Source organism: Silene latifolia, chromosome 9 (assembly GCF_048544455.1).
Source record: "Silene latifolia isolate original U9 population chromosome 9, ASM4854445v1, whole genome shotgun sequence".
Lineage (NCBI taxonomy): Eukaryota > Viridiplantae > Streptophyta > Magnoliopsida > Caryophyllales > Caryophyllaceae > Silene > Silene latifolia.
In genome coordinates, this window is record NC_133534.1 from 223,320,137 (window position 1) to 223,328,678 (window position 8,542).

General features: G+C 35.9%; 1 long non-coding RNA gene across 1 annotated transcript; it reads left to right on the top strand.

The window, feature by feature from the left end:
- The first annotated feature begins 5,729 nt into the window (after window positions 1–5,729).
- LOC141598523 (uncharacterized) lies at window positions 5,730–7,774 on the top strand. The gene is made up of 2 exons (XR_012523576.1): window positions 5,730–5,908; window positions 7,073–7,774. It is a non-coding gene; the product is annotated as an uncharacterized LOC141598523 (long non-coding RNA).
- The last annotated feature ends 768 nt before the right edge of the window (window positions 7,775–8,542 follow it).

An 8,542-nucleotide genomic window follows, 5' to 3' on the forward strand; every position in this document is an offset into this window, starting at 1 on the left:
ATTGTCGCGCGAAATTCATTGTGTGAAATTCGCCGTCTACTTCGTTTACATCGTCATTGGTCAGTCAGCCTTGCGACTGGCTAATTTCCTAGGTTTTTTCTTTTGGTCCTGTAACGATACTTCTTCTTATTTATTACATCGGTTTACTATTGTCGAAAAAAAAAAAACAAAATTGACAAAACTGTAATATCAAATACACAAATTCTCATTTGTGACTGCAATATCCGTCACAAACTTGTGACGGGTACCGTTTCCCCTCACAAAATGCCCATTGAGAGGTGAGTGGCAAGCACATGGGGGGTGCCCCACCTTGTCCCCTCTCCCTTTTTGTGAGAGGTCACAAGCTTGTGACGGGATTAGCCCATCACAAGCAAGACTAGCTGTATCAAATAAATGAAAATGAAAACCTAACACAAGATAAGCATAATTATTTGGTATTTCAATATCAACTTCAGTTAACAAAAGGAAAATAAGATGGCGACACTGGGTGTTATTCAAATTGAGCGACACCCGGGGTATTATGGTAATTTACCTATGTAATTTGGTTTTCCTCCATTAAAATTTAAATTTTAAATTAATTAGCCCTAAAGGGTAATGTTTTGTCCATATTTTGCGCAGGACTGGAAATATGACCAGGGTAGAATAGTATGGGGGTTTACTAGTATTATCCTATTTCGATTCATCATAATAGTACCTAGGCAGGATTGATTATAATAAAAGTAGTGAAAATAAGGTAAATAATATGACAAAGGAATTTGTACGTGGAAAACCCTTGAATGGGAAAAAACCACGGGCACCAAGCCAGAAGAGGATTTCACTATGATTTAAGAGGATAATAATATAACGAGCACAAAGTTAGTATATTTTCTAAGTATTATAATAGTCTTGCTTGCAATGTGATAAGTTGTTTTGTGTATGTTAGAGTATGCCTTGTCTTGCCAAATGATCTTCAAATGCTCCTTATATAGTCAAGCTGAATGGCTGCCAAATCTTTGTACTTAATGCTGAATATTCCTCCTTAATTGTTGTCTTGGTTGCTGTCTTTATTGCGCATTAATGCCTATTAATGCTTCTTCTTTATGACCAAATCTTCCTCTTTAATGACCATATTTATGTTGTAGAAATTTTATATATAATTATCCATGACTTGGTCAAATGTTGACCTTACACTTGACCGTTGTCCTCTCCGGCCTCGTGCCTGTCTTCTTGTACCCTGATGGCTTGACGCCCTGACACCCTGATTGTCAGGCTAGGGTTGAACTTGATCCTGAAGATGATGCGGGAGTCCAGGCTCATCGACTGGTGCCAAACTTCGACTACCCTGACGGATCTGCCCTGATCGTCAGGCCAGGGTAGAATTCTATCCTGTTAGTAGTGCGAAATTTTAGGCCCAACAATTGCCCCTTTATCTCCTTATTATTGCTGGGTCAGGCCAGAAATAAGGAGATAACCTTCTCTTTTCATCTTTGGATAACTTCTTCAGGACGATTCAGCGTGCTTTATCATTAAGAAAACAGCTAGTTGTAGTAAATCCCAATCATTACCGTCTATAAATAATTTCTTCACTTCATGTTTTATTATCCACCAAAACTTGACCAATTCCTCTAAAATTCTCCCAATCTTTCTTCCATATTTATCTTCGACCTTCGTCTATTTTTCCAGAATTTACCAGAAAATCTAACTATGGTTGTAAAAAGAAAATCAACCAGGGTTGCTGTTGCTCCTGGCACACCTTTGGTCCCGAACCCTGAAAATATTTCTGAAAATAAGACTGAATCTTATGGAAATCAAGCCATCACTTTTGGAGATGTATCCCCTACTCTAGCTGTTGATAAGTTCACCATCTCTTACAAAAATTTGAGTTTAAGCCGATAAAGGCTCCCGACGAACAACACTTCTTTCCCCAATCGTCTCAAACCTGAGTTTGAGAAAATTTTGAAGGATAACGGGATCATTACTGCTGATCCTGACATATGGATTCCTGAAATTTCTCCCATCTGGGCGGATTGGCTATATGTATCAGGGCCAACTTGGTTGGGCCTGACTTGATGTATCTCAGCTATGATGCATGCGTTGGTGGTAAGTACCCTGCAACTTTTGTTTGTCATGCACATATTCTGTTAGTTCAAAGGAAAGCAGGAAATATTTAACAGGATATACATTCTCTTGCAGTGGATGATTTGGTGAGCGCTATTTTTTATCCTTCTGAGAGGGTAACTGATTTCTTGGCTATTCCTTCTGCGGAGAGGTCATGGCCATTCTGCTCCAGGGTAGAGCGCTTTCTTCGTTGTTTGCAGGCTGGAGGCTTCTCAAGGTTCCTAAGCATGTTAAGGCTGCTTGGGTTTCAACATCTGGCAGTAAGGTTTTATTTTCTTAGAATTGTCAATTTTGGCATAGTGGACTTGAATGCTAGGCTTGCCAAAGTTAAGGAGGAGGGTTCACATGCGGTGGGTATGTCTCTAGTACTGGAGCTGATCTTGATAAGCTAATTGATCTGACTGATGCCCCTGCCATTCCTACTCAATATATTCAGCATGTTACCCTGTACGTATGATTCAATCATGTAGCCTACGTACAGTTGACCTGGCTTGTCTTTGCCCCACCATATGAATCAGTAATGTTTGCTTTTTGATTAAGTGTATTCGTGGAGTGTATGAGTCAATGTTCATTGCTCCGACAAGGCAGGGTAAGACAAGGATTATATTGGAAAAGTATCCTGAGCCGAAAGAGGCTAATATGTTTCGTGAGAAAGAAGAATTATGATGCTCGTTCAGGCGAGGAATAATTTCTGATCGGCGTTAGTATTTAGCCTTGACAAGAGGGATGTCATTCGCAGAAACGTCAAGCAATGGTATTTTGTCCAACCAAGGAGAATGTCCTTGGTAGAATCATTAATCATTTTGTACGTTTGCCCAGGGGGAATGTCCTTGTAAACACAATTTCATATTTCGTTGGTCCTAGTCAGGGAGGTTATCCCTGATAGGATGGATATACATTTTGCTACCTTTGCCCTAGAGGGTAATGGTTTTATTAATGATATAAATTTCGTCTTTTAGGCTTGCTTTGTTCAATCCTGTCATTCTTTAAACCTGTTAACCTGTTTTCTTCAAACCTATTAACGTGTTTTCTTTAAACCTGTCTTGTGGTTAAGCCATCGTAAGTAATTCAACCATGTATGGTTTTTGCCATAGTGGTTGAAGGGGTGGGAAAACCGGCCTGACAGGAGGGCTTATGTCCCATGCCTGACTGGAGGGCTTGGTACTCGGCCTGACAGGAGGGATTTTTAGACTGATGGTCGGGATAGCACACCCTTGCACCGTCTTGCTGCGTCCAGCCGGTTGTAAATATGTGCAGTAAACCTAGTCAGGTCAGGCAAATATTTCATGCCTGATTGGTCCTGAAATTTACTGTATCTGGTGATGGTTACCAACTCGTTAGGCACAGTTAAATGCAAGATTTTGTTTTAAAAACTAATGTATAGTAGAGTAGCCCTCAATCCTGAATATTTATGCATTAAAAATTTATCATGTATAATTGTTCGGGATTAAAAAATAAGAGAAATTGGGTTAGTTGCATATATATAGACATAGATTGCACATAGGACATGTGAATCACGTAATTTTTCAGATAACACATCAAGTTAAAACACTGATAACAAAGATATAGTTTTTACCTGATTCAGGACTGATATAGATTCTTATACATGAAATAATTTCAAATGTGTTTCATTCCAAGATCTTGGGATCATTTCTCCTTCTAATGTTTAGAGCATGTAAGATTCTTCAATCTGTTGGGGTCAGGCTGATATTCGCTTCAAAGATATTCAAACCATATCTACATGGATTTTAGCAGGGATGACTTCTTCACAACACTAAACCAATGAATAAGGAGTTTGTCCAGACTGGCAATTTTTTTGTTTTCTTTTTTACGACCACCTTTTCATTTAATTTCAGCTTGACCATTTGCTTTAGGGTAGCCATGCCCCGGTCCACAAATGGCTAGGGTGTAAATATTGGATGCAATAACTTAGTTTGTTGATGAATAGTTGGAGCATGCTTATGACATGCTTCACATTTCGTGTTGTAGTCCAAGCAGTAAGCCATCAGGGTTGGCCAATAGTTGCCAGTCCTCAGAACTTTGCTTTGTTTCATATGGTACGAGACATTTCACGTATGATTTAGCTTGAAATCTTCTAAACAAAGTGTCATTGATAACAAAATAGGTAGAAGCTCTAATGCTTAGCCTTGCGTCTGCCCTGAGGTAGTATACCTTGCAGGAACCAATCATAATAAGGCTTAGTTTATGAATCATTGTTAATGTTGACAGGGTTCACCTATTCAGGCTTGCTGATGGTAGGTTCAAGTAAATGCACAATAGGTACTTTGTTTAAAAATTGCAGGGGTGAAGTTTAAATCAAGGCCGGCCAAAGCATCAGCCTAGATATTCAGGTCTCTTGGTATTTGCTCAATATCAAATAAAATGAATTTATCGCAAAGTATTTTGGCATATTCCAAATATAAAATCATTTTTTCATTCTTTGCTGTATAAATTCCTTTTATTTGATTTGTAATTAAAAGTCAATCAGTTTTTACCTTTAGGTTTTGAACACCGAGGTCAAGACATACCTTGAGTCCTGCTATGAGGGCTTCATACTCAGCCTCATCGTTGGTGGCTTTGAATTCACAGCTTACAGCCTGAGCTATCGTGTCTCCCTATGGCAATTTAAGCACTAATCCTAACCCTGTTCCCCTGGCATTGGATGTCCCATCTATGAACAAGGTCCATTCTTGGTCTGAGGTCTTATCTTCTAATTGGTTAACTTCTTTGGCCAGGTCTAACTTTAGGTTAGGGCTGAAATCAGCCACAAAGTTTGCTAAGGCCTGTGATTTGATCGTTGTCCTGGGTTCAAAGGTGATATAATACGTACTAAGCTGGACTGACCACTTGGCCACCGTGCCTGACAGTTCAGGCTTTCGCAGGACAACTTTTATGGGTAGGTTAGTCTTAACTAATATAGGGTGAGACTCAAAATAAGGGTGCAACTTGGTTTACGATATAATTAAAGCTAAAACATATTTTTCAAGTAAATCATGCCTCATTTCAGCATCTAGTAGACTTTTACTTACATCGTAGACATGATGTTGCTGACCTTCCTGTACTTTAGTTAAGCACTGACAATAGTGTCAACAAGAGAGAGAGATAAACCGGCAGGGGTTTTCCTTTGCCTGGCTTGGCCAGTAAAAATGGAGACGATGATAAATATAGCTTCTAATCCTTGAATAATGGTGCCTCGTTTTAAGGGTTTTTTTGTTTTACTTCCTCGTAGATGTTTATATTTATTTCAGGGGCGGATTTGCGCTGTTTCTGCCGCACAGACTTCAAAGATGTGTCAATATTGAGCCTATAGTTGATAACATTAGCATATACTCCAATTGTATAAAAATGAGATCAAGCAAAGCCATATATATATATATATATATATATATATATATATATATATATATATATATATATATATATATATATATATATATATATATATATATATATATATATATATATATATAGGAATGGGATCATGTGAGTATGACTCATATATTTGAGGATTGAGGATTAATACTAGTCATCGGATATAAGAGATCCAACATCCATGATTTAGTGCGGATAAGTAAGGGTAATATGGTAATTTCGCGGACGCACATATATACTCCTTATTCCATCGAACAAACTTAATTCATTCATTCTCACTTAAAGTCTTTCTCTATCTACCTTCTATCTTCTTCGATGAATCCCTAATTTTCCTGTTTTCGTGATTTTTTTGTTTCGAATTCAATCTCAACTCAATCATTTGTCATTCTTCTATTTCTTATCAACGATCATACTCTTTCAATTTAAATCGCGATGTCAGGTACATCTACTTTATCTTTAGTTTTTAATTTCAGTTTTATTTTCATGTGATTGTTGTTTCGCTACATATATTTGCAATTACTAGTCATCTTACTGCGTTTGTTATGATTTTGTAGCTACTCATCGTGATTTCAATGCTTTGTATCTCTTTTTCCTAAATTAGGTTTAATTTGTGAGGATTTCATATGATTTATTGGTCTTCTTTCTCATATATCTAGGTTAATTTAATTCGAACAAGTTACTTAATTTGTTATATATTGATAATTTTTCTGATCTATGTTAAATTCACCTGTTGTTATGAGTTTTTTTGTTCTCGATTTATAATTTTGATGAGATTGATTCATAGTCTTGTTATTTGATTGCGATTTTAAATTATTTCACTTTGTTCGAGTTTTGTTGTCAGGTAAACCTAATTTACATGTGTAGTATCTTGTTTCAAAAATTTTTAAATTTGTGTCAGATTTATTTACATCTGTTTTACATTGTTACTCTTTCTTTTGTTAGCTAGTAGTAGTATACATTTATTTGATTTAGGTTCTAAATTGTTTGACATCTTATAAATATCACGTATTTGCTGCTAAAGTATCCAGTGTGATATTGTTTAGAAGCCTATGTGATATTGTTTAGCAGACTGTGTGATATTGTTTTATTACATCCCTTTTACTTTGATTATCAGAAATCAATTACTACTTGTTTGTTTACATTGTAGTTTTTTGTGCTATTTTTTGTCAGATCGTGAAAGTTGTTTAGCTTTGAGCGGCCTATTGGACAGAGATATGACTTGGTCCAAATTGGCCTAAGAAGCTTTGGGCTTAAGGCTTAATTTACCTGCCAAATGAGTCTCCAAGTTTGGTGTATGTTTGGTTTTGGTATAGATTTGATGTTGAGTTGTCATCATATGTTTCGATTTACATTCTCGCTTGTTTATTGAGTTGCGGTATTTTGTTTGACCATCACCATTTCATCTTGTTGAGCAGCAAGCACAACATAAATTTTAAGATGTTGTTGGTTCTTCTGATTCCATTGTTTTCATCAGGTATTGAAAAAAATTAGATCGGATTTGTCTAATTTCAGTTGTGGCCTTGCTCATATTTTCTGTGAGTGCTCTTAATTCATTGGTGGATTCGAGTTTTGATTAATCCACTTTCTTCTATTGGTACAATAGGTTGGACTTTGTCCCACTAGATTGTTGGTTGCGTAAACCAGGTTGGTTAAGCGGCTTAAAGGTGAAGCATCCTGCGGAGTAAATGTGTTGGCCACCTTTTCTTTCTTTGAGATGGATCATCGATGAAGTGGAAGTAGACGCCACAACACAGTATGGTTCATTCGTCTTGACGAGCTTTATTTTGCATCCTTGTATATCTCTCACATGTTTGCTTACTGGGAATGACAAATCCACTTTGAAGGGGATATGAAGTCTCATGATGCGTCCAGAGAAGCTAATTGATAAAACCAAGTCAGAAATGAAGCTAAGGATCAGTGTTACTTTCCAAGGGGATATGAAGTTTCATGATATTCTTCATTGGTGTCGTACTAATGGTTTGATGTAATTGAGTTCCTGAAAGTTGAGTAGATAGTCAGGTGGCTGTATTAAGTTGAGTCATGATCATGAAATGGTTGTAAAAACGGTTGTACTGGTGTTTAAAACAAGATGAGGTTGAACAAACCTCAAGCAAGAAGTTGAAGATTGTGCTGGAAAAAGATGCCAAAAAGGATAATAAAAAGAAATTGGTAAAGGTAGAGGAAGAGAAATAAGGAACTAATCTGTGTACTCAGATTGTGTTGACAGAACTTTAATTGAATATGCACTGATTGATGTAATTTTGGAAGGATAGTAATCTGTTGTAGTCGTTATAAATTAATATTATTGTTGTTGTACTTTTGTGATATTGTTTAGAATCAGCAATAATATTTCATCTTATATGCTGTGATATTGTTTCTCAATAGCAAAAAGTTTGAGGGTTTCAAGATTCCTTGTGAATGTGATATTGTTTTGGATAAAGTGTGATACCGGGATGTGTGAAGTTTGCTATTGTTCGGTAATGCTTCTAGAACAATATGATGTGATACTTATGAAGATATATATTGTTTCTTATAACTGTTTGGAAACTAGCAAATAAAGATAAATATATGATATTGTTAATAGCATAGTGTGATATTATTAGCACAATAGCTTGATATTGTTTACCATATCATTTGATATTTTTTTTGAAAGAACTAAATTATTTGATATTATTAACACAATAATGGTGATATTATTTTATGATATTGTTTACCACATCTTGTGATATTGTTAAGCCAGTAGTGTGATATTGTTTACCACATCTTGTGATATTGTTAAACTAATAGTGTGATATTGTTCTCAAAGTCATTTGATATTGTGTCATGAAAGGTGATATTTTTTATAATTAAATGTGATATTGTTTACTAAAACTTGTGATATTGTTAAAACAAACGTGTGATATTGTTTACCAAAAAAATGAAATACTTTAAGAACCATACATTCTCTATTTAATGACATAAAAAAGAGGCAAATCCTGATACAACTATAATATTGTTACCATTACTTTACATTCCAACTCAAAAATGCAAAAAAAAAAATAGATACAAATTTATAATCGCTTGAAACAATATC